Source organism: Helicoverpa armigera, chromosome 8 (assembly GCF_030705265.1).
Source record: "Helicoverpa armigera isolate CAAS_96S chromosome 8, ASM3070526v1, whole genome shotgun sequence".
Taxonomy (NCBI): Eukaryota; Metazoa; Arthropoda; class Insecta; order Lepidoptera; family Noctuidae; genus Helicoverpa; species Helicoverpa armigera.
This window is the reverse complement of record NC_087127.1, coordinates 11,310,616-11,337,785: the sequence shown is the minus strand read 5'-3', so window position 1 is coordinate 11,337,785 and position 27,170 is coordinate 11,310,616. Positions and strand designations below refer to the sequence as shown.

The following is a 27,170-nucleotide window of genomic DNA, read 5'->3' as shown; positions in this document are numbered from 1 at the left end:
ATTTCCAAATAACATTTTGTTAAATTCCCATTGGGAACGGAAATTCAATATTGGGAATTTCGATATTGGACCGTCGCCATTATTTTATTAAATTACGTTTAACTTTTAATTTGCGGTTTTGCGGTGTGTGGTGTGACTTTTCAGCTACAAATTGAATTATTTTGAAAAATTCAATTAAAGTTTCGTTTATTAATATTTTTATAATATTGGAAAAAAATACTGATTTTTTTATTTACTTTTTGTATCCTCAAAATATACTAAAAGTAGCACGGCATTTCATATGATTTTAATATATTTCATTCTGCATTAATTTTAAACGAACATAACATAACAAAAATATATTGACACACAAATTCTGAGAAATATCATTGTAAATGCTAAAGCTACGTAAAAGAACATTACTTTTTAGCACAAGTATAGGTTTTGTTTTGCATAATTCAGCATAACTTTGTACTTTGATACCGTTAAAATTGATATGCTTGAGAAAGTCACCTTAACTAGTGAAAAAATCGTGACCTTTTTTGTAAAGGAATATATACTGTTATACGTTTGCTTGTATAAGTTTTTTGGTGTAAGCTTATATCTTTTATACTAACTTTGGGTTTCTTGTTATTATAAAACAGGAATATTGTAAGATGTTTTCTGACAATTTAACACATTGGTTAACCCAATGGTATAGGTAAATACATTTAGTACCATGTAGTACCATCTTGTCATAATATGTTCTTTCGTGTTACGGAAAGCACGATAAACTGTAGGTCCTGGCTGTCATTTGGACATCTTTGGCCGTCGTTATGGGTAGTCAAAAAGTTTGACAACTAGTCTTACCAAAGGGTATCGAGTTGCCCGGGTAACTGGATTGAGGAGGTCAGATAGGCAGTCGCTCCACATAAAACTCTGGTTCTCTGCTGCATCCGGTTAGACTGGAACCCGGCCCCAACATAGCTGGGAAAAGCTAGGCAGATATTTTTTCAGTAATCTGAACTTAATGACAATTGACCTAATCTGCTCATGAAATCGTACCCCTCCATTCAACAGATTCAAATTCCTTCTTCCTTACTAAACAACGCTAGGCACAATTCACACAAACCTTAGACACATATTATGCCTATCTGCGAGCAGTCGTTGACGTGTAATGTGCAGTGTGACAGATTTACGCGTTCACCGTACCTATTTGAGATTGAGTATTTTAAAAATCCATATTTTGTTCAGATACTTTGGGTAGTTTGGTTAGGATTTCTAAAAAAACTTTGCTTTATTCGTTTTGATTACAATACTCACACCTACAGATATATATAATGACTTTTTAACCTTAGACCAGTACGTAGTTAATTTAGAACCTAGATACCTCTATAGATCTAGTACATGAAATGCATTTACTTTCCAGAGCCCATCATTACTGAACTTCTGAATACAGACAATTACTGAAATAATTAATTTATCCTTAGAACAAGTTAGCGAAATTTCAGTCAGCAGATTCAAATTCCTTCTTCCCACCTAAACAACGTTAGGCACAATTCACACAAACCTTAGACACATATTATGCCTATCTGAGAGCAGTCGTTGACATGTAATGTGCAGTGTGACAGATTTACGCATTCACCGTGAAATTGCCTACACTTGCCACTGACACAGATGTTCGGCTTGTTAGGTATTTTTAGGTGTGATGTATCAAAGGTTAGCGTATTCTTTTGGTGTTGATAATATAGGTAAGCTGTTTATTATTGTAATACTCTATTTGATGAGGAAAAAGTCGTGGTGGCCTAGTGGGTAAAGAACCAACCTCTCAAGTATGAGGGCGGGTTTGATTCCAGGTCAGGCTAGTACCAATACAACTTTTCTAAGTTTGTATGTACTTTCTAAGTATATCTTAGACACCAATGACTGTGTTTCGGATGGCATGTTAAACCGTAGGTCCCGGCTGTCATTGAACATCCTTGACAGTCGTTACGGGTAGTCAGAAGCCAGTAAGTCTGACACCAGTCTAACCAAGGGGTATCGGGTTGCCCGGGTAACTGGGTTGAATAGATCAGATAGGCAGTCGCTTCTTGTAAAGCACTGGTACTCAGGGGAATCCGGTTAGACTGGAAGCCGACCCCAACTAAGTTGGGAATAGGCTCGGAATATGACTCTATTTGATGAGAAGGCAGAGCAATAATCAATAACGACTTGAACCTCAGCACTTGGTTAATTAAGAACCCATACATAACATGAAATACCGAAAACCAATGATTACTGCACTTTAACATTTCCAAATAGAAAAGTCAATTTCAAAAATAATTTATTCCTCCCAGGAAAAAGTTAGAAATATTCCGCAAAACCCGACCTATTCTGTCGTTCCCAAAGAATCCTTTACTTGTAAAATCATAGGAGCGTACAAGTTTCATCATGCATTATGATTTGACCGTCCGCTGTGAAATGCACACAGGGGTTTGGCATTGCTCCTTTTGTTAAACGTCCAGTGAAATTCTGTATTGCGGACCTTTTAAAATAGATATGTATTTTTTGTATTGTTGTGTAGTTTTGTCTTATAGTTGTGGTAAGGAAATTTATTACTAGGAATTACATTCTTTCATCATCTTATTTCCTTGAGCCAACTGTTGGGGATGACTTTCAGTTTAACCTGACGCAAATGAAGAGGTACAGATGAATATGTCAAACTTCAATAGATGTTTGTTAATAGTTATAAGTTCTCATGCATTAGTGTAAAAATTTGTTGGTGAACCTAATAAATAAATAAATAAATGTTCAACCTTACTACAATAGCGGAAGACATGGATGTCCGTTTGATAACATTTGACAGATTGGGTAGCAACTTACTGCTGGCACTTTACCAGTATTTTCTATGGAGCGACTAACAACGTAACTTTCCCAACCCGGTTACCTGGGTAACCGGTACCCCTTTGGAATTATCTCAAGGACCCAATTGATAGATATTAAAACTTTTACAATAGGCTTACCGCTTTTATAACAATCATGTGACTTTCAAAATATAAAGAACTAGCAATGTTACTAAGGCTTAACTAACTATCTAACCTGTGTTTCGCTAAATTCAGCATTATACCTATGTATAATATTGGTTACCAGCTTCGCACGGGATAACAGTATTCCTCAACTCTATCTTTTAAAAAACCGCATGAAAATCGGTTGCGTAGTTTTGAAGATTCAAGCGTACAAAGGGATATACTGACATAGGGACAGAAAAAGCGACTTTGTTTTACACTATGTAGTAATACTTACATAGTGAACCAGCTGCAGTCATAATAAAACCTTATTACAAACTACATAGGACCTAGATTTCATTACGACCTTATATTTATGAGCTCTTAAACTCCTGTACTAAATCTTGGTTCCAATATGTTTTGTGAGTACGCCATATATCAGTACTTTGGTATTTTATATACCTACTTATTGAATGCCTAGTTTTATTACGATGTAGATGAGTGCAGAAGTCGTACTACTTAAAATATTTCTGTAAATGATCAAGATGATATTTATTAAATACAATGTACACACTATACATACATATATACAGGGTTATTAGTAAATCACTAACAACCTTGCAGGACTGTATTACTAACGTCATAAACTACAACTTTTGTTCTATGACTTTTTATAAAACATAATACATTTGCCAAAAACAAACCTACAAGATTTCATTGGTCTATCTAACACATTTCAACTCTATTTTGCTATAGTGATAAGCACGCCCCTGCCATTTCTTCACCAACAAAAGACCCGATCGAGACCAGTCGAGCGATAAGTCGACCTTAGAGTGTGCGGACGAGTCGAGATTATCACACATTACAATAAATTCGTTTGGTAAAGGGTTTGCATTTTTAGAATGAATGCAAGATCTTTGTCTACCCTACGCCTCCCGCGCACTATTCTCGTACCTAGTCATACTTTTGAATTGGTAACTCGCTACGCTACGATTTCCCGCCTTTTTAAGAAAAGGTCAAATAAAAAAAAATAAAAAAACAAAATATCGTCTTCTTCACGTACTGTGTGCCTCGGTGGACGATCACTATCCCTGATGGCATGCCGGAATTGCCAGTAATCTCGTAACCGCTGTGTGGCGGCTAGCATTGTTACTCAGCTAGGTGTAGGGATGTTTGGGAATCGTATGGCGTATTGGCGACAGGCTTCCGAAACATTGTCATCACACCTAGCCAGCGTTCGCACCATTTCCGTGTACTCGACATTTGAATATCGATACGCCATACTGTAAAATATTGAATTTTCCTACAAGGACACGTATGATGCGACGCGGGCGCATAAAAACGACTGACGGCCGCTCGTAAATAGGTCAAACGATCCACCCCCCCGCCCGAGCCCCGCTCCATGCTCCCCTCCGCTGTCTTTTTTACTACTGTTTATGTGCTTCGCATAGACTTCGTAACTTTTAGAGCGTACACTTGAAATATTTTAATTTTTGTGTGAAAATTTTGATGAACTAAAATCTGAGAATTATTAAAAGTTATAGAACTAAAGTTTTAGTTTATGATATTAGTAATATGGTCCTGAGAGGTTGTTAGTGTTTTACCTATAACCCTGTATAAACTATTAAAATATTATTTGTAAGTAAATGTTTCACATCATCATCAATAATTTCACTCAACCAAATGTTATTGATATGATATGATTTGGATTAATCTCCATTTTTTTTTCATCTGAATATTTTTTTTCATAAGTATCCAATTAAAAAACTGTATATTTTTTCGCATTTCCAATACATTTTGTTGTGTTCATAGAGCCGATCTAGTAAAACATATATAACAATAGGTACATGATTGGAATAGAAGAAAAAAAACAAGGCATTTAAGCAAATAATTTTTTGCAATCTTTTAAAAATGGGACTTCTGTCTTTAAGTTACACTTGATAATGCCAAGTTAAGTGCTCCAATGAATGGTACATTGTAATAATATACTTTTACTATATTTCTCTATGATGCAATAAAGCTTTCATATGAAGGAATGTTATAGTTTTGTGTATGCTATGATATTGTTCGGGACGGGATTTTTATTGGCTGTAACTCTAGTGTAGTGGTTAGAAGAATGTAGTTCTAAGTTCGATTCCCATTTCGCTTAAAATAGTAAAAAACTTTTCTTTAATCAACTTACCTTCGCCAGTAGTTTTAACTGCGTCTCAGGAGAACGCCGACGCGTATTCGTATAAAAGATAGTCTATAACTTCCTCGATAAATGGGCTATCTAACAATTTTATAATCAATAATTAACACTTTTCTATATTTTCAATGCTACACAACTTTTCTTATAAACAAACTATGTATTTGTTAAAATCGATGACTATATACACAATGTAAGTATCTATATTTTTGAAGGTACCTACACGTATCAATTTGCTGTAAAAACATAATTCCATGTTAAACTGCACAAACTGTCCATTTTATCGCAATCAATCTACGATCTCATGTTGATAACATACAAAACACACGACACTTCTGAAACATGTAAAACAGTCACCCACACCATTTCACAATCCATTGGAAAAACAACCTTATTTGACATTAGCACTTAAGTCATTTTGCAATACAAATTGTACCAGTCTTCTTAGGCTTTCATAATCATAATGTCGTAAGTGCCAATGCTTATAAGGTTGGTTTTTGCTTGAATGGTCTGATATGACAAGTCGTTGCGAGTAGGCTGAAAATCTGACAACTTGTAACAATAGAATATCGGTTACTCTGTAGTTTTGGTAAGTCTGAGCTGTTGTTATGTGTAAAATATTTATATTTGGATGGGCTGAATAGTTCTATACTCAGTCTCTTGGTTCACAGTTTACGTGTCCTTACACAATCGTAAACTAAACGGATTGAATTTTGTGCGTATTTGACATAATATATAACTAAACTGTATGATGTAACTTAACTTTCGTAATTGGTAAACTGCACATACACATAACTTTTATATTAGCTTTCCAAAAAGAAAAAATCAAGTTCTCTTATGGCCCACTCAAACACGACTCGATATGTATACGTAGAGAGAAAATTGGATATTAACAGAATTAATGACAAGAAAATTTGGCCTTAATTTTCTTCGGCATCGGCGCAATATGTTTTACGTTTCCGCATCTCTGCGTCACCTATAAAAATGTTCTCCATTCTAATCCAAGTCATCTTTCAGTCAATCTAATATATAGACATACCTTCATCATCATCATCATCATCAGCCTATCGCAGTCCACTGCTGGACATAGGCCTCTCCAAGTGCACTCCACTGAGATCGATTTTCGGCTTCTCGCATCCAGTTCCTGCGACATACCTTCACTCATACTTTATTCCTCAAAGTTCTCCAATAAGAAGAACAAGAGAATCTCAAGCAAGCTTCTCCAACAAAATGTGCATTCCGTAGTGTTCATTGAAGTCTAACAACTTTCAGACTACAAAGCTTTGAGTCTGATACCACTTAAATACTCCACTTTTCGCGCGACAGACGGAAATAGCGTGTCCATACGCAAGTGAGAGTCTATGCCTTTGGTGCCATAGATGTAGGAAATCTTATAGGGTAAAGGATTTAAGATGATGGCATACAAAACCAATACTTTTATACCATCTCACGTCTTTATTGCAAAAAGTTAGCATTATTTAGGTAAGCAGTATTTACGGAAGGTATGTATTTCGTTTAATGGCCTCAGCTAGTTTGTATGTCTGTATGTCAATTAAACAAACGCTGCCTGCTTTTAAATCGACAAAGCTCGGGTCTATTTAGCCCCCTGCGTTGTTTTTTTGAAGATGTGAAGATGGCTTAGTGAAAGCTACTGATAACTCTGAGTGCTAAAATGACTTTCGTTTCTTATTGAGAGAAAAACTGCATTGATATAAAATGTGTCCTAATATACCTACCAATAACCATAACAAGTTGACTGCTTGCTACATTACAGACGAAAAATAAACAAGGTTTCTTTAGGACCCTAAGTACAAGCCCTTGACCAGTCTAACACTTCATAACTCTACATTCATCTGAAATAAGGGTGTCGCTAATCCAACCCGAGTGTACCAGAACTGAATTACCGAACAGATTTACACGCTTTTGTCCACTACGGCTATTTCCTAGCCTTCTATTGTTAGCCATTGATATTCTTTTGTATTGTAATTCACTTTGTTCGGCCAGTGGTCCAGCTAGTTATTTTTGTAAAGAAACAATTGAGAATGAGAGCGGCAATTGTTTTCTTATATGGCTTTTTATTGTTTGTTTGTTCAAAGATGTTGTTATGAAAAGTGTGCAAATTATACGGTATAATTACTACGGTAAGGAAAGTCAAAGTCAAATGTTTTTATTCAAATTAGGCTTCGCAGATTCCAATAAAATGTTGCACTAGTTACACGGTTTCAAAAGGTAGGTCCATGGAGTAGGCCAAGCAAAAAACTCTTTTAACTGTAGGTATACCGAATATTTAATTAATTTTGCTGAAAGAAAGATCACGAGAGATCAAGAATGTCTAAATTAATCCCAAAAACAAATAATTAAAGTCTATTTAAGTACAACTGTTTAGTCTAATAAGTAAATAATCGTTATTTTACAGACACATAACCTTGGGCCGAAAGACATCCAAAGACCTTTAAAATAGTGTAATTTATTTAATTTGAGTCTCAATAGAAGAGACCTTGATTAAAAAATACAAAGCTTTTAAACCCAAACATATTAAAAACAGATTAATCAAATAGCAAAATCACACAAAACTATTTAAAAAATCTGAATATTTTAAAAAATATTTTAAAATTGGAATCTTTTAAAAAATATTTTAAAATTGGAATCTTTTAAAAAATATTTTAAATTCCGAATGTTTTAAAAATACCGAGTCAGCTATTTTAAAATCGGAATGTTTTAAAAATACCGAGTCAAACTATTTGAAAATCTTAATCTTTAAAAAATATTTTAAATTCTAAGTTTAAAAATGCCGAGTCACGATCTTGCCCGTAATAAATATAACAAGACCACTCCGCCGCGCTCATCGAAGAATAATTCAGCATAAAAATCGCTGAATGCAGCCGACTTGCGTTTTATGAAGCGCTGTAAAATCAATAACTCGGAAATGCACCGCCAAGATTGCTGTGAAGATGGCTTAGTGAAAGCCGCTGATAACTCTGAATGGTAGAATGAGTTGCGTTTTATATTGAGAGATAAAATGCATGGGCTGTATAAAGTTGTGTATGTATGTGTGGGTATAAATACAATGTCGGGGCCACGGAGGAAGGAAAGATAGCGGAGATGCCGTGAGGAAGGTAGGTCAGGCGCCTTCTTGCAGGTCAAGCAACATACCTCTATAATAGAATTAATTAAGCGTTCGGGTTCCTTGTCAAATCAATACTAATCTGTCAAAGATTGGTCATGATTGAATGGTGATTTTATTTTAAAAATAATTATAGGCGGATTCTAAAGAAGACATGTTAGGGTGGAGCTAGTAACGTTCCTCGTCCCCCGAACACCCGAATAGCATTTTGGCGCACTACTTTCTTAGGAGATTTTCCGTTATGACATCTCTGCTAGTCATTTTGTTCTCCATGGTAGATACCTATTTGAACGGTAACCCTGACATGGTTGGAAGTGATTGCGTGGTTATCCGTAACGACTGTCATAGATAGTCGCTTACCAGACTTCAATGTTTATTTGGTGTATAAATCACTGAGGTGACTTGACTGACCCATCTATTGAATTACCGCAGCAACCAGTAACTTCAGTTTATAGATTGCTTAAGGCGTTTGGTTACGACGATAATATTTGGCAACTAGAACTAAAGCAAACGCTATGTAACTAAAAATATAATATAGGAAATATCGGAACACCTTTCACATACGGTCGTTTAGTCCTAAAGTAAGATATTGATTAGTTTCTGTTCATTAAATAATTATAAATACAGATATATAACACCCAGATTCATCATATTATAATGTGATCGTACCGGAAATCGAACCCGAAACCCTCTCGGCAGTCAGATATGGTGACCATCGCACCAAAGATAACTACTACTTCTGAATCGATCTAGAGCTCCAAACGTTTTAAATTGTCTATGAAAATTATATTATTCAGGTTTATTTAAGGGTCGATTAAAAACAATAACTATTACACAGCAATAGTACTAACTTAATTGGGGAGCAATAATTTAACCCTCTATAAGTAAAACGGTACTTTATCACGAACATTAAACCAACAATGATAGCGCAGACATAACAAGGTAATAAAAATACTGGCCAAGCGTGAGTTGAGCTCACGCATTAAGGGTTCCGTAACATGATCTATAGAATGGGCGAAAAATCACGTCAAATACCAAGAAAAAACCTTAAATACGTATTTATTTTGTTACACTTTTATGTTTTAGCTGATGTTATAGCAGCAATAAAAGTACATGATCTGAGAAAAATTAAACAGCTTAACTATCATGGATTGATGGATGAACTACAAGATACAGGCTGGTGACCTGGTGACAGACGGATATAAAAAGTAATAAATAATAATAGCGTTTTAGATGGATTTTTAGCCATTAAAAGTCCGGCCCCTCCACTGACCCCTGGTTTAGGATAGGTAGGATTTTACGCCTATTAAAAGAAACACATGTATTAGGGTCAATTCCCACTGAAAGAGCAGCGGCCGGCAGCGGCCGTAAGAGCACGGAAAATGTAAGAGCGCGGCGCGGTGCGGCGCCGCGCGGCGCCGCGCTCGCGCTCAATCCCTTGCAATTACGGCCGCTGCCGGCCGCTGCCGGCCGCTGCTCTTTCAGTGGGAATTGACCCTTAGGGTCTCGTTTTTCTCTTAAGGTTCGGAACCCTAAAAATAAACTTAGCTAATAAACAATAGTACTTCAACAGAACTGTCTAGAAATAATTGGCGGTTTACTTTGTACTGTTTTAAGTATTACAATTGGCTTCTTACATAAATATTTAGTTACATAAATTAATGGTTTGTAGTTATATAAAATAGTGGATGGAAACTATTTTATTTGTTGATTATTTAATTGATTTTCTATAGATTTTGTTTTGAAAGAATGTTACATTTAGATTAGTTTTGAATTGAAAGTATAATAGATGTAACATACATTATTAACTGTTTCCCGTGCTTTCATTCTCATTACTAGGGAATGAAATCTGCACCCGGACAAAATTATAGCCTAAGTTACTCGGGGATAGTTTGGACTACTAACTGTGAAAATTAAATAAATCTGTCAAATTGGTTCAGTAGTTTCACAGTCCTTACTGTTACTGTAACTACATTTTTTTCATCCCACTGCTGGGCACAGGCCTCTTCTCACACAGAGAAGGATTGAGCAAGGATTGATTAATGCAGTCTTTACAAACAATCAAAAATATTTCTTGTTAGTAAACAGGTACCTGATATAGAGGTAATATAGTAATATTAACATAAGTACATAATTGTATTGTTAAGATAATCGTTCATGTGAATTAAGCCTTGCATAACTCCGTTTAGAAAAAAAAACTCTGTAACTATGTAACAACGTTATTAAAAAGTTTTTCTTGTGATCTAAACTAGTTATTTCCTACCTTCGAAGTTAGTAGGCAATTGCTCATGGCCTTGCCAATGACTGAAGGTTGCAATTATTTTCTTAGAAATTGTTTTGTTTACTTTACGTGTGCACTGAAATTCAGATATCAAATTAATCCATAGGTATTTTTTTATTGTGTATTAAATCTATACCTATTTGTTTTTTATACATTTCTGTTTTTGTATATGGTTATTGTCACTGTTACTTATTATATACTTTAACACACTGTTGCCCTTGATTTGACCCGCACCTTGGGCAGACTACTTACCGCATCCAAATAAAAATTTCCTATAGTATTTTATTCTTAGGTATGTAGCTTCATCAAAATCCGTTCAGTAGTTTTTTTTTTAAAGCATGGAATATCCACATATCCCAATATTCACGTTCAAAAATTTTACTGCTCCAACCGCTATATCGCTAGACCTTCTAGCCATATACATAAAACTTTAAAAGCAAAATACTCATCAAAAATATTTAACAAACCACTAAGACTAAATGACCACAGACTACTGAATGACATAGAAAGGACATTACGTAATTATCTGTTATCGTGCCTCTGAGAGCTCGTAAAGACGTTATCCTGATGTATCGCGAGGCAGCCTCGTACCCAAGGGTATTGTAAAGCCTCTACAGCCTGTTTAGGTACGCTATATTTGTTGAATTGCTGATTGAAATGGATAGTGAGGGAAAAGTAGGTTCTGTTTTTTATAGTGTCTTTAAGATGGTGATATATTACGTTAGCTGTTCTTTGGTTTTAATTTAATGCTTAAAGAGTATCCGCATACTGCAAACTAAACAGGCGGCCAATAGTTGCCCGATGGCTGGCCATTTTTTACACGCTTTTTATTAGCTTCACCTGTATGTTTGTATGTTTGTATGTTTGTAGGTTTGTAACCGACTTCTTTGGGCGCGATTTTGACCCACTTTAAACGGCCAGATTTCGTTCAAACTTTGTAGATTTATTGAGGACCGATGACAATACACTAATTTGATAAAATTATTCCATTTTTAACCGACTTCCCAAAAAGGAGGAGGTTACACATACACATTGATTACTCCGAGGTTTATAGACCGATTTACGTGATTCTTTTTTTGTTCGACTCGGAATAGCTGCCAGTTGGTCCCATAGTCATCAGGTCAGGATCTGATGATGGAAACCCTGAGAAATCGAGGGCAACCTTCGAAAGTTGTAGGCATACATAGGGTAAAAACTTGACGCAGGTGTACGCCTAAAAGCACTATTCAACTGTGAAGATTTAGAGCTGACCTGATGATGGAGACCAGAGAGGGTCCAGGGAACTATCGACAACTGAATATGTAAACTACCTCGTGTTTGGGCTTAAATTATTTGTATTGACAAGGCTTATGCAACAGTGAAGGTTTGGAGCTGACCTGATGATGGAGACCAGAGAAAGTCGAGGGAACTCGACAACTGAATATGTAAAATACCTCGTTTGGACTTATATTCTTTGTATTGATGAGAACTTCCCACTTGTATGGATAGTGACAACTATTCGTAATATCACCCGTGTCGTCACGTTACGCACCAAATCCTCAACCATCAAGAGACCAACATCCAAAATATGTATTTTACCCGTAGTTGAATAAGTTTTATGTTTTACGCATGTTATTTCCGTTTCTATTGCACTAAATTAATTTTTAGCAAGTATAGAATTAATCTCCGTTAAATTATCTCGACAATAGTATGCAAAATATCTTGATTCCTTTAACTAACAAGGCTAGGTTAGGCAGGTTTAAAATTAAAAAGCTATTATAAATAATCCAAACTAAAAAGTAGAAAATAAATAATAGTTTAAAAAAAACTAAAAAACACGCTTTTTATAGAAAACCAAACTAAAAAAAAATAGAAAATAAATTTTAATGAATTTAAATTAAGAAAATAGTGTTAAAAATGTCAATGAATATAAATTAATAATAGTGTGAATAAAAAAAATATTTAAAAAAAGCGTGGGGTGCTTTTTAAGATATTCTCGAAATGATAACACTCTACTCATATCCGTCAATAAAATATTTATAACTATTGACACGATGCAATGCACCCCACGCTTTTTTTAAATATTTTTTTTATTCACACTATTATTAATTTATATTCATTGACATTTTTAACACTATTTTCTTAATTTAAATTCATTAAAATTTATTTTCTATTTTTTTTTAGTTTGGTTTTCTATAAAAAGCGTGTTTTTTAGTTTTTTTTAAACTATTATTTTTTTAAGAAAATGTTTTCAGTCGGACTGACACTGGTTAAATACCTGATCTTTGTAATGAGCGTACTGCACGATTCATTTACATACTGATTTATGAGCTCGACTTAATGTTTGCAGGGTACTTAACGGAATATTTATCTTAGTTTACAATTGCAATTTCTAACATATTGAAGTAGAAAATATATATAAATAGCAGTCAGTTCTAAAACGGTAAGTTCTCAGTTGTTCTAAAACCCACTATAATATTTAGCTCCTGTCAATACCCAGTAACAGTCCCAAAACAGAATTCGCTGTTATCTACAAACCCCACATCCAACGTCGACATCATTCGAATTGAGCCCGTTACAAAGCTAACCAAACAAAAACATAGTTGTTCCCGGCTTCTATGAAAACACAGTTAAATTCCGGCCACTACAGCATTTGTGAAGCCCGGCGCACGCAAACAAACAAACAAAATAAATATGCCTTTATAACTGGGCTGGCTAAATGGCGTCAGTGGAGCGTCTAAATTTTTATAGGTCTGTGGGCCTTCGTATAAATTGATCCTTTACGTGTGTTTATGGGAAGGTGAGTTGGGTATGTGTGTGTGTGTGTGTGTGTGTGTGTAGTTTGTTCAGCACGGAGAACAAAATGACTAGCAGAGATATCATTACGCAAATTCTCCTAAGAAAGTAGCGCGCCAAAATGCGGCTGGTCGGGGGATAAAGATCGTTACTAAAGGCTCGAGCAGACCGGATGCGTATGCGTAACCACGCGCGTAGTCACGCGCGTAGTTACGGCGTAACCATGAGTTGTAATGTATGGAAATGTATGAGACAGGCCACACCGCTTGCGTAACGACGCGCGTGTCTACGTTACGCAAGCGGTGGTTACGCATACGCATCCGGTCTGCTCGAGCCTTAAATCCGCCCACATGCGCCTTCTATAGAACGCGCGCATTTATTTTCAAAACAAATCACTAACCAATCAAGAATAGTCTTTGGCAGATAGAATTTGATATGACAAGGAACCAGGACGCCTCGTTAGTTCTAGTATCTGATCACGCCTGAAGTACGTTACTTGACCTACAAGAAGGCGCTTAAACTACCTTCCTTATGGTATCTCCTCTATTTTTCCTCCCTCTGTGAGCGTGGTCAACTATACTGACCACGGAGGAGAAAAGACTTTTCTCCTCCGTGATATTGACCCTTTGTATTTTCTGATAGAAAATGTAAATTGCCACCACAACTTTGGTTATTTTCTGTTATACATAAGAACATAATCCGATATCTTTACACGAGTGAAATGGAACGTGAAGATGAATGATACACGTAAGGCCTAATTGAGTGAAAGTATTAGAAAGATTGGAAGTGAAAGAAATACTGACATAAATAACGGTATTGATGGAGACTTACGAGATGTAATGTTGTAATGGAATATATTAGGACTAGCTGTTTTTCGCGGTTTCAGCTGCGTCCTGGGGGAACAAGTTTCGGAGCCTTTATGTAAAAAAACACCTCTTTATAGATAGAGGTTATATTACTTAGTTTAAATATGTAGAGAGATAACGCGAACTTAATTACAAAAGCTAAAAATTTTCTCATCTGCATTTGTGAAGATACATTTTGTGCCTACCCATCTTTGAACTGACCTTGGCTAGTCTTACTTAACCTCAACCAACACTTATAGCCTAATCACGAGAGCCTTAAAATTTCAAACACCCATCACAAATATCCAACTCTCTCTAAATTAAAACACATTAAAAATAACTAACTTAATATTAAATAATTTTAAAAGATTGCCAAGCTGAACCTTTGCGCAAAAGACTTTCATGTCAGCAGTTGACAGCTTATTCCGATGGACTTTTAAATGAAAAACGTCTAACGTGGTTAATTGAGTTATCTTTTTAAAGTAATTAATTTAATATACGGTTTATTTTTTAAAGTAGGAACTCCTTTTTTGAGCTAGATTTTTTGCTTGCTTTAGAACAATAGTTCTTCACCCTCTAAATATAGAGGGTGAATGAAAGTGATCCTTTCTTCGTCATCTTTTGTGCTATACCTACTTGGATGCAGGGAAATGGGGTCAGTATATTATTCTTAAATAATAATATCCCAGATATATTTTGAAGTATGTAATGGACTAGAGTTTAATTACAATATTATAAGTATCAGTATTTTAGACCCAAATAATGATGTGTATTCAAAGACATAAAAAAGTAAATTTTAAGTATTTGAAAATACAATAGTAAACAAAATATGTTCAAAGGAACAACATGCACAAATTATAAAAACCATAAAAATTTATAAAATGGTGACCCAATAGTCACCGAGTTGTGGGTAGTTGTGACAGATAGACGTATTTTTATTGCTCCATAATTTAATATTTATTTAAAATTAGTAATTCTATTAATTTTGTGATTATATGTATTAATTTGGCTATATAGCTCACCTTCGCTCACTTCACTACTATAATCACTCCTTTTCACAACACTTCCTAAACATCACAAGCATGGACAACAAACTTGCACAGAGCATGGTTGATTTGGAGAAATTCTTCAGTTCCCGAATGCAGGAGTATGAAAATAAGCTGCTGAAGGTTGCTGCTGGCAGTGCTCCTAAACATCCTGACCTGGCTTCGCTCTCATCGGAATTCCTGGAGTTCAAAAGTTTTGTTTGTCAGACACTGAAACTTCTGAAAGCGCAGACTGAGCTTCTTTCGCGTGCCCTGGACAAGCATGAGACTGCTATGCGTAGGAAGATCCTGCTGTTCCACGGTGTTCCAGAGAAGGCCAACGAGAGGCTCAATGAGTCTATCCTGGACGTCGTTGTCAAGCGCATGAAGGTGGATGATGCCTGCTTGGACATTTTTGAGGTTTGCCATAGACTTGGTGCCTCACAGGGTAAAACCAGGCCTGTGCTGGTACGCTTCAGGGATATGGAGCACCGTCGTGTTGTCTGGGATAACAAAACCTCACTGAAAGGCTCAGGTATCACGATATCTGAGTTTCTTACTAAGACGCGACATCAAGCTTTTGTTGCTGCCCGGAAACATTTTGGGATAAGCAGCTGCTGGTCCTCGGAAGGGAAGATCATTGTCCAAGCAGCAGATAAGTCTCGCCGTAAGATCTCCACTATGGGTGAGCTTGATGATCTCATCGCATTGTTTCCCGCTAGTGCTGATGCAGGGACTGCTGGAGGAAGTACGCTGCCTTCAATGGCTAGCATTTCTCCGCAAGCTGCTGCCAAGAGGACGAAGACGCTGAGGAAGGCGCGTCGCTAAATGTATTTATCTTGTTTTTTCTATCCTACTTTCCGCTTTAACCTCTTTACTTTATAGTTCTTTTTTGTGTGTTATACTTTTTGTGAGTGCTTAGTCGGTACTTATTCGACCAAGTTCGGTTTTGTTTTTATTTTACGCCGGTAGTTAGCTAAATTTTATTTTTCAATTTTATTTCACTTCACAATGTTTTGTTTGATTAGTTTGACATTGACAATGACAGATCAATTTGACTTTTTGTTGTCAGTGTTGTCACCTTCTTACTTTTTTTTTTTTTTTTTAATTTGTAGTACCTATGATATTCCCATTTAGCTTAATGATGTTTGTCCTTATTTTGTGTTGCCACCTTCATTTATTTATTTTGTTATACTGTTATTCTCGTTTTCTAACTGATGCTATTTTTTCCTTCAAGCGTTAACTGATTCTTTGTGTGTGGCGTGTATTCTCTTCTCTCCTTACTGTTTGTTTTACTAGAGAGCGACTGGGTGAGTTAAAATAGCCAAGAGTTATTGCCAATTTTATTTTGTTTTGTTAATGTACTTTTTTTCTTATTTTTTAGTTGCGTATTATTATTTATATATATATATATATTATTGGTATATTTTTATTTGAATATCTATGAGTGATTTCAACTTAGACGATAGTTTTTTCTCATGCTCTTCAACTTCCAACAGTTTTGTCAGTGCGGATGGCGACTTTTCTGCTCCTTTGACGTTGGGTGATCAGATCTCCTCACTTCTGTCGCCGTATCCCAATAATTTCAATATAGCCCACATAAATGCTCAAAGTGTTCCTGGTCACCACTCCGACCTTCTGGCATCTATTGACAGTGTGCATCTTGATGCTTTGTTGATTTCCGAGTCTTTTTTGAAACCTTCGCTTCTGTCTGCTCACTATGCCCTCCCTGGTTTCGTTCTGGTTCGGAACGATAGAACAGGAAAGGGAGGTGGGGGCGTTGCCATGTACTTGCGGGCTGATGTCCCGTATAAGATCATCAGTGCTTCCCCTTCACTGTACTCGGAATCAGCAGAGCATTTATTTCTTGAAATTATCCTAAATCACACCAAGATGCTTCTTGGAGTAGTCTATAGTCCGAACCTCAACATTAATTACTTTGACATGTTGGATTCGCTGTTGAATGATTATTGCCCTTTGTACGAGCATATAGTCATGATGGGTGATTTTAACACTTGTCTGTTGAAGGATGACAGTCGAGCGCTTAAACTTAAATCTCTTCTTTCTTCTTTCAATCTTAGTATTTTACCTCTTTCTGCTACTCACCACTTTCCCAATTGTACTCCTTCCTTGCTAGATCTTATGATTGTGTCAAAGATCAGCAATGTTTCTTTTCACGGACAGCTTACTGCTTGTTTTTCCTACCACGATTTCATCTTTCTATCTTACAGGATTCGTCCTCCTAAGCGAAAGCCACAGTACCTTTTCCTTCGGAATTACAAGGGCATTGACTTGGAGGCATTGACGCGTGATGCTGATCTCATTGACTGGACCTGTATTCTGAGAGCACCTGCATCAACGAAATGGTAGACTGCTTCAACTCTAAATTAATACGCTTGTTTGATAGCCATGCTCCTATTCGTCGTATTAAAGTTAAGAATATTCCGGCTCCCTGGCTCACTCCTGCCATTAAAGAGTTGATGGCCAGTCGGGATAGGGCGAAGAGGAGGCTGAAGCGTAGTCCATCTGAGCGCAACCTTATTGCTTACAAATCTTTACGTAACCGCTGCAGTCGAATGTGCAGAGATGCTAAGAGACGCTACTTCCATAATTCTCTCGATAATCGTAGCTCCTCCGAGGTTTGGAGATTCCGAAAATCGATCGGTATCGGAAAGGCTGCGGCTACTTATAGTGGTGACACTGATGTGTGTGCTCTTAACAATTACTTCTCCTCTCCTCCTGTTCGTTTGGCTGCACACGTCAGAGCCAGTACATTGAGTCAGCTGGCCAGTCTGCCGTTGCCTGATTGTCCTCCATACGAGTGGTGTGCTGTGACCTCCGATGACGTGAAGAGGTCTATTCTCGCGATTTCATCTAATGCGGTTGGCAATGACGATATATGCTCAAGAATGATATCCCTTACTCTTTCCTCTGTCCTTCCTTTTTGACTCATATTTTAATTTTTCCTTATTCTCCGGTTCCTTCCCTGATCTGTGGAAAGCAGCGATTGTCATTCCTTTACCCAAAATCCTACATCCTATTGCTGTGACAGATTTTAGACCCATCTCAATCCTCCCTTTCCTGTCTAAAGTTCTTGAGCATTTAGTTCACCGTCAGTTGTCTGCTTATATATCCAGAATGGACCTGCTGAGTCAGTTTCAATCTGGCTTTCGGCCTGGTCACAGTACTTCAACTGCATTGCTAAAGGTCACTGATGATATTCGCCTTGCGATGGAAAACAAGTCTTTCACCTTACTAGTCCTTCTTGACTTTAGCAGTGCATTCAACTCTGTTGATTTTGATATTCTTCTCGGCATTCTAAAATCTCTCAATATTTCCCCTTCCACCCTAAGTTGGTTTGATTCTTATTTAAAAGGCCGTTCACAATTTGTCCGCCTCGATAACCTAACCTCTGGCTGGTGCAATCTCACTGCGGGTGTACCTCAAGGTGGCGTTCTCTCTCCTCTCCTGTTTTCTATTTTCATTGACTCTGTCACTAAGGTCATTTCTTCCCACTTCCATCTCTATGCAGACGACTTGCAGCTTTACAGACATTTTCCCTGTGCTGATGCAGAAGCTGCCATTGCTGCCATGAATCGTGACTTGGATGCGATTGGTGATTGGGCGCAGTCCTTTGGACTGCAAATTAATCCCAGGAAGTCTCAGGCCATGATTATTGGTAGCAGATACATGCGTAGCAGGCTAGATGTTGCGTCACTACCACCGCTTAGTTTAAATGGGGTTCAGATCGACTACACTAATACAGCGAAAAACCTGGGTGTTATTCTAGATTCTAACTTATCGTGGTCAGCTCAGGTCAATGAAGTTAGTCGCAAAGTTCACTACACTTTTCATACGCTAAAATGTCTTCAACACTTTTTGCCCTTAAAAACCAAAATTTCTCTTGCTCAGACTCTCATCCAACCTATTATAGATTACGCCGATGCCTGTTATCTGGATGCCACAGAGGAGCTTTTAAATAAACTTGAGCGCTTGCAAAATCTTTGTATTCGTTTTGTCTTCAATCTCAAAAAGTATGATCATGTGTCACAATTTCGCAAGGATCTCAAGTGGCTCCCTATTCGTCTTCGCAGGAACACTCGCATTTTGTGTCTTCTATTCAATATCCTCTTCAATCCTAAATCTCCTTCGTACCTGCGGGAACGTTTCTCCTTTCTCCGCTCACCTGATGCTTCCTGCAGGACTCATCTCAAATCCCTACTTAAAATCCCTTCCCACTCCACTGATTTCTATTCCTACTCCTTCACCGTGCACGCTGTACGGCTGTGGAATAAGTTGCCGCCTGAGCTGAGGAGCTGCCAAACTGTTGCATTATTTAAACGCAAGTTGAAGGAACACTATCTTTCCTTGTCATCATAGATGCTTATAGTATTTAGTGTATTTATATATTTTTATACATATATATATATATATATTTTGATATATATTTTATATATACATATTTAGGTTAAGTTAGTAATTATTTTATGTTAGTTTTAGCTTCTTTTCTTTTTACGCACTCTATCTGCACCTCTTTCTATTCTAACTCTCTCATAACGGGCCAGCTGGAAGAGATTTCTAATGAAATAAGCTGTGCCTTTGTACTATCTTTTCTATTTTTCTTCTTCTCTGTATTCTGTGTGTGTGTACATAAATTGTTAAATAAAAGACAAACCAACATGTTATTATTATTAGTGACAACTGACATATCCAATATGGCGACCACAATATTGGACAGATTGGACTGCAACCATTATGGGTATTGAAATTTTTATTTTGTGCCCGAATTTATGCTGGAGGTGTAGTTGTTTATAACATTATTATTAGGTCTCTGTAAAACTATTATTACATCGACAGTTACAAGATAAAATAAAAATAGAGTATCCTTTATCCGGACTTTTTAAAGTAATGCACTTGAAACTCTAAAGTTGGCCGCTAAACAGCACTTTTTGAAAGTAAAAAATTACTTCCCAAAGAAATAGGTACGTTTTCAGTTGTTCTTTTTACAATACAAGCATTTACTCATGGTAGCTCTCTCCTATTAATACACTAGGGAAACCGGTCGGTGTTTAATACGTAGGAAACAACGCTATAAATTAATTTAAATCAAATAACCCTCATTTGTGAAACTAATTATATCAGCACCTGCCAAAATATCACTCTGGTTTTGTTTATATAAAAAACTTTTTACATCAACTAATTACAATTTCAGATTTATGAATAACTTTGTTCAAATTCGGAACAATCTCATTTGTTTATCTATTTTATATTTTTGGGTGTTACCACATGGAAACCAACTTATTGGCTCAACTGTTACAGGCTCAGCAGAAAATTACGTGCAATTTCGGGGATAAGTTTAAAACACTTGATAGGTTCAAAAAAACCTAAGACAAGATTGGTTTCTAACTTGGCGATGAAATTTCTCCGTCTTAGAAAACCGTCATTTCGGAAGTCCATACCTACGAGTGTGAAAATCCTGACCTACTAAGCTAGTAATACCTATAAATACTTACCCAAAAACAACAACATAATAATATCCTAAAAACCAGTCCATCAACACAAACTTCACAATTCACCATCAAGTACTAAGCTATCTTTTATCGTTACATAACTAAAGTACCCTGCTCAAGTCATGTTCACATGCGTCTATGTGCCAACAATTAGTACAAGGTGTAAATGTGTGTGTGGGTAAATATGTTTAGTGCGCGAACGTCTGGAAGCTATCCGATAGTGTTTTATTTATAAGTAGTTTGTCTAGGTTTTTATAGTAATTTAGGGAGCTTTAACATGTAATTTACATATGTTTTACTTATAAGTAGGTTTTTAACGCGTCTTAAAATTAAATACCTATGTATGAGATTTAATATGTAATCTAAAATATAGCCCACCGGCGATAACGCATCTTCGCACGGGATAACAGTATTTCGGTTTTTTAATATCTATTAAAAAACCGCATCTAAATCGGTTGCGTAGTTTTGAAGATTTAAGCGTATAAAGGGACATAGGGACAGAAAAAGCGACTTTGTTTTATACTATGTAGTGATAATGGTCTCGAGGTTCCTTTTATATGTGATCATCCTGTCATGACGAGTTCTTTCTTGTTTCGGAAAAGACGATTGATAGGCTTCGGCTGTCATTTCAATATTTTTGGTAGTCGTTTGAGGAAAATCTGACAGCTAGTCCTACCTAGGCGTAATGGGTTGCTCAGGTAACTGGGTTAAGAGAGGTAGCTACTTTTTGTAAAACACTGGTACTCAGCTGCATCAATTTAGACTGGAAGTCGACTCTAAAATAGTTTGGAAAAGACTAGGCAGATGATGATACCTATTAAACGTAGGCGTAAAATTAATGCAAAACTAACTTAATTACAAAATGGCCGCACTAGCTTGACCCATAACGATGTTTACGTAATTTTCATCAAAAAATTTCGTAAAGTGCCCTCACCTAGTTTACCACTCAACGCCAAAACTTTACTGTAACGAGAGCCGTATTCATTAAATAAGGTTTTATACGAATAAAGCCTCTTTATTTGAATAAAAAGTTTTCATTGCGGCTAGTGTAGTGTTGCGAGCTGTATCATGTTTTAGTGAATGTTTGTGAGACGTGAAAATAAGGTGTTAGGGGCAGCACAGATAAGACTAAACGCGCGATTCTGTGAATAATGTGCGTTTGTTTGACACCTGTCCACCAAACAAATTAATATTTCCTATATTATTAACTATCATTGCTAAGCACTACTAACACACAAAAAACATGCATTTTTTGTTCAATATTTTCGATTAAAATAATTACAAATAAATAAAATGACAATACATTGCATTGATATTAAGTCAATATATGAAACCCTCTAAAATAACAAGTACAATCAATGTATGTAGTATCCTTTTTAACGGCGTCAAAAATAATCAAATGACTCCTTCCGCTGTGGGTTAGCAGCGGTGAGGGAGTGCCAGACTCTTACTGACTAAAAACCGTTGTGTTCCGTCGTAGGCCTTTTATGTACCAGGGCCGCGGTAACTCTTTCGAACAATCCCGCAGCCCCGGCAGGATGTATGTAGTAGCTTTAGTCACGAATGAATCCACGGGAAATAGATGTAGCAAATTCATTACATAGAAAGAATGTTCGCCGCTGCGTTTCATGTGAAACTCCTTAACGTTAAATACATTATTGTAGTTTTACTACGATAACTTACTTTAGTATCAGTTAACTAGTTAATAAAATAAAGTTAGTTGGGTCGTTCTTTTACTTACATCCTTCTTCTAGTTTCTTTGCAGTCTAGTTTTATACGAACAAAAGCCAATGTAGGTGTAGGTTTATTACTGTCCTGCGATTCTATAAAATTCGATCAACAACTCGCATTTCACTTCGATTCGTAATGTCATTTCATACTTTAGGGGAGGTAGGGGAGGGATGGGCACTTTTTCACATTTATTGCATAAAAAATTCAGATTTTACAGATAATCAACTTTTATTGTCATTTCTTATGTTTGGCTAGATAAAATCAAAGAGCTATCCTAAAAATTACAATCAGTTTCAACATTACGAGATATTAAAACGGTTTCAATAAAACCGTCGACACGTCAAAATTTTGTTTAGTCTGACATGCTTTAGTTGGTACTTACGTAGTGTTTAAAGTTACTTTTTGCTTTTTATAGGGTTTATCGTTTATAACATTTTGTCATAATAATTGCGTACTTTTTTGGGTCGGGGGTTTTTTTAAATTTATAATTTTATTTTATTTCATGGTTTTTTAAAGGAGCTCCTTAATTTTTCCTTCTTTTATGATGGGTTCGCTATATGCGATCTCAGCCAAAGGAAGCTGTTTAACAATCCTCATGACAAACTGGCTCTGGGAGAATTGCACAGATTGAGAAACAATAAAGATGGACCTTTGTTGATCCAGGGTTATATATCATTCTAGGGTTTCATCCGCCACATCCCATTTCCAGCATTAGGTTCTCGTCAATTAGAAACATGAAGAAAACTAGTCAAGACAAATTAAACGAGCCCAAACTCGATGGGTTTACTAAAAGGCAGTTCAGGGTTACGTCTCCTATCTTCGTGTCCTAACAGCAGACCAGCTCAGTGGTTCCAGAAGACATTAGTATTTCAAATTTTAGATCCCACATATGCTTGCAAGTAAACTGAGCGTATAACATTCCTATCACACCTAACAAACGAGCTGATGACCTTGAAGACCTGAACCGATTTCCACCAAACATAGCTAAGAACACTCCCGAATGACATTCCTTTTAAACAAAAAAAACCGCATTACAATCGGATCATCCGTTTGGGAGCTACGATGCCACATACACACACACACACACAGACACGTCAAACTTATAACACCCCGTCGTTGGGGGTTAAAAAGAATGGTTTGCGACGGGAAATTCTTAAAGATTTAATATAACGAGCAATACAAGAGGTATCAAAAGGTTAAAAAATAAAATTAACAGCTGATAAATATGGAGTCCCTAGATCAAGTTGGCAACGGTACCTGAAACAAGATTCTATAAAGGATTTTTAGCGCAGATTTATAACCTCACAAATTTTCACTGAAGAAGAAGAACAAAAATTTACAAATTATACATTACATGGTATGTCCAAGCCTCCCATACCATACCATAGGGAGCATTGGACACTTTTGACTTAGTTTATAAAAAAAAAAATCGGTAAAAAAACTTAATTAAAACGGTTTTATATCTTATGTGCACTGAAAACTAGAAAATAAAAAATAGTTACTTACCTGTCAACCTACGGTGGTCCCGGTCATATTAGACTAAAATAAAAACGTGGGGCCCATAAACTATTGCTGTAGTACCTCTTCTAGAGGTATAATAGGTGTGGATTGCATCGACTTACTATAATCGTAACTGGAGATTTTGACAATCAATCATTAATAATAGAAAATACACATACCTTTCATTAGTTTTCTCTTTATAACGATCCGAAACCGCAACAAAATATTTAAGTACTTTTACGAGTGTTTGTTCTTGACAACTCACAGAAATGACAGAAAGTCTATGGATGAACACCGTTACCAGTCGGTAACGTAAACTACCCAATAAAAAAAAACTATGATCAAATCAGAATAAAAGGACCCCCCTTTTATTCTGATTTCATCATGTCTCCCAACTGCCCATCTCTCCCCTACCTCCCCTATAGATAGACAGATTTTGGCAGATCTGTCAAAATCTCGACTTTAATTTAGTTCAACTTGTCAACACGCTCGATAGTGAAGCGCTAGTGTAGTTTGACAATGTCAATCACGAAACTTTAAGGTAGAATTCCGTGGGTCGCGATTGTCGCAGCCGCGCGCGACAAAAGTCAACCTATGAAAATGTATGGCACCGCTGCCGAGGGCCGCGACAGTCGCGCGCGGACGACGAATTTCGTGAGCCGCTCGCGGCCGTACGCTTCTCAACATGGTCTAGCGCTTAATAACATCTATAGAATTTTAGTAAAACCAGAATTAAATTGTTGACAATGCCGCGAGCAGCTTACGAAATTCGTCGGCCGCGCGCGACTGTCACGGGCCTCGGCAACGGTGCCATACATTTTCATAGGTTGACTATTGTTGCGTCCACGGAATTCCACCTTTAGATCGAAGTCGAAGTGAGAGTGATGTCGAAGTGAGTTGTGATATTTTATAGAATCGACATGCTGGTCTTGAATAAGGCCAATTTCACTCAGTCTTTTATGTAATCAGTAAATGACGAGGCCCAAGTTCATCAACAACATAAAACGCCAGTATACTTATAACAACTGTAAACATTTCAAAATAAACAGTGGTTTTAAGAAAAACGGACGTTTATGCTGTTGGTAAACTAGGGCCCTGACTTTTTTTTTACTATGAAAACTGGTTTACTGTAAACTTCACAAAAAAGTTCAAATGTAATGTTTACTGTCGAGTGTTTTAGGTTTGATATGACGATGATAAACATCTGTTTTACGTACTCGAAAGTTTATCTTGTTGATAAAAACAGGCCTGATTTTCAGATTGATAAGTGATTTAAAATAAATTGATCGTTCTATTGCCTCCGTAAAACCTTAACACTCGTGCCTCGTGCCATTTCCTCTCAAAATTGAGGTTACTCATTACAACCGAGCGACTACGGCTGTGTAAACATTTTCTTTGCTCAGAGATCGAACCCCCGACCCTTAGAAAGTCAAGTGGCATGGCACTGGGCCAATTAGGTCGTCAATTCATCGTACATCTCTTCGCTGTTCACAGCTCTGAAGAAGGTTATTTGAGTCAATATCGTCATTAAATGGCTTTTTTAATAAGCGATTTTTTACTTAATATGTCATAGTGTTTTCGAAAAATTGCCTTACTATAACATTTATAATAGTATGAAATATTATACATATACATTATTTTCCATTATACTATACAATATTTTCTATTATCTCGTTTTTTATTTATTTCTTACTACCTTCCACCAATATCACCCGCATCCCGGGGGAACTACATCGCGCACCCGGATAAAAATAATCTATGGTCTTCTTGGATTTTCTAATCGGACTAGTAGTTAAGATTAGCGCATTCAAGCAAACTCTTCAGTGTTATAATGTTAGGGTAGAAGTAAACCGGCAAAAAATAAGTTTTTTTTTATATTGTTGATAGGTAATATATTTTTGTGACTGATAAAAACAAAATAAGTCTTCTTGAGTTACGTTGTTTTGTATTGAAATACTTACCTATTGTCACTTTGAATCAGATACAGTTGTTATTTATATATGTATATTTTTGTTTCAGTGCCGTCCTACTAACCCAACAAGATCTACAATCAGTTAAATTATTATTCTTTCTCAAAGTTGTTTGTTTGGCATCACGACGTGCTTATCATTTCACTCGTCAGTGGCAGAATCGTTGATATCGACATCGACAATTTGCCATAACCAAAAATAGAAATAGAAATAGAATAGTGTTTGAGTCGTAAGCCTATTTGAGATTCTGAAAAAATAAAGCTATATTATTCAGTAGGTATTTGTAAAACAATTTCCTCTAGCTAGTATTTTTACATTTATTATTTACCCTAGCATATGTGGAAAATATTCTTCTTCCTCATATTAGATAAGTAAGTAGCTACACGTGTTCCCAACGATATTAACATTTTACATTAAAACCATTCATCTTCAAGAAAAGTTTAACTTATATTTTTAATATGAAGTTTACTTAGAACTTGACTACTTTACTTAAGTTCGAGGATTTTTAATAAATAAATATGACAAAACAAGTCTTTCAAAAACATGAGAAATCCTTATTTATTTGTACTTAGTAATAAAAAAAACCTATAAATATAGGGTCTGGTTGATCGTTACAACCAAATCATTTTCATGTTTGTTAATTATGTTAAAAAATCGACACTGATAAACAGTATGTTTATCAAAAAACACAAATTGAAAAATCATCGATAATCAGTGTTTATCAGTGCTGATCTATGCATGCTAATATGCCAAAACATCTAAAAAAAGTGCATCACTATTAAAACAATTACATGTTAAACTATTATACTAATTTACTCCTAAAAACACTTTCATTTATTCACAAAATGCGCTAACCAGAGTGGCAGAGTGGCTACAACACTGAAGGGTCAACAAACAGTTTTAACCGTTGTTATTCCCGACTGGAAAACTGTCCGTTTTATTTGCACGCAATGTATTTATCGCACCTGCACCAGAAATACACCACATAAAAAGGATTTCCAACACTGTAAAAATCGATTTCCAAAAACACAGAAAATTAAAAAAAAACGTATCTCTTTTACCAACCTTTTATTAGAATCGGTAAAAGTGACTGCTATTATATAATTCAAAATTAGACTTTTTTGGTAATTAATAGAACTACCCATCTAAAAATGTGTAGCAAAGTTGATCGTTACAATCATTTAGACATTTGTTTATATCTTAACTTTAAAGTGGCTAATCATGTAAAACATAACATAAATAAAAAATAACACAAATCTACAACAATCTCTTAACACAA

The 27,170-nt window shown here is 36.2% G+C and overlaps 1 protein-coding gene across 1 annotated transcript in view; it reads left to right on the top strand.

Moving 5' to 3' along the window:
- Positions 1–27,170, top strand: part of LOC110374913 (5-hydroxytryptamine receptor) — a 104,383-nt gene that overhangs the window by 50,286 nt on the left and 26,927 nt on the right. The window lies entirely within an intron of this gene.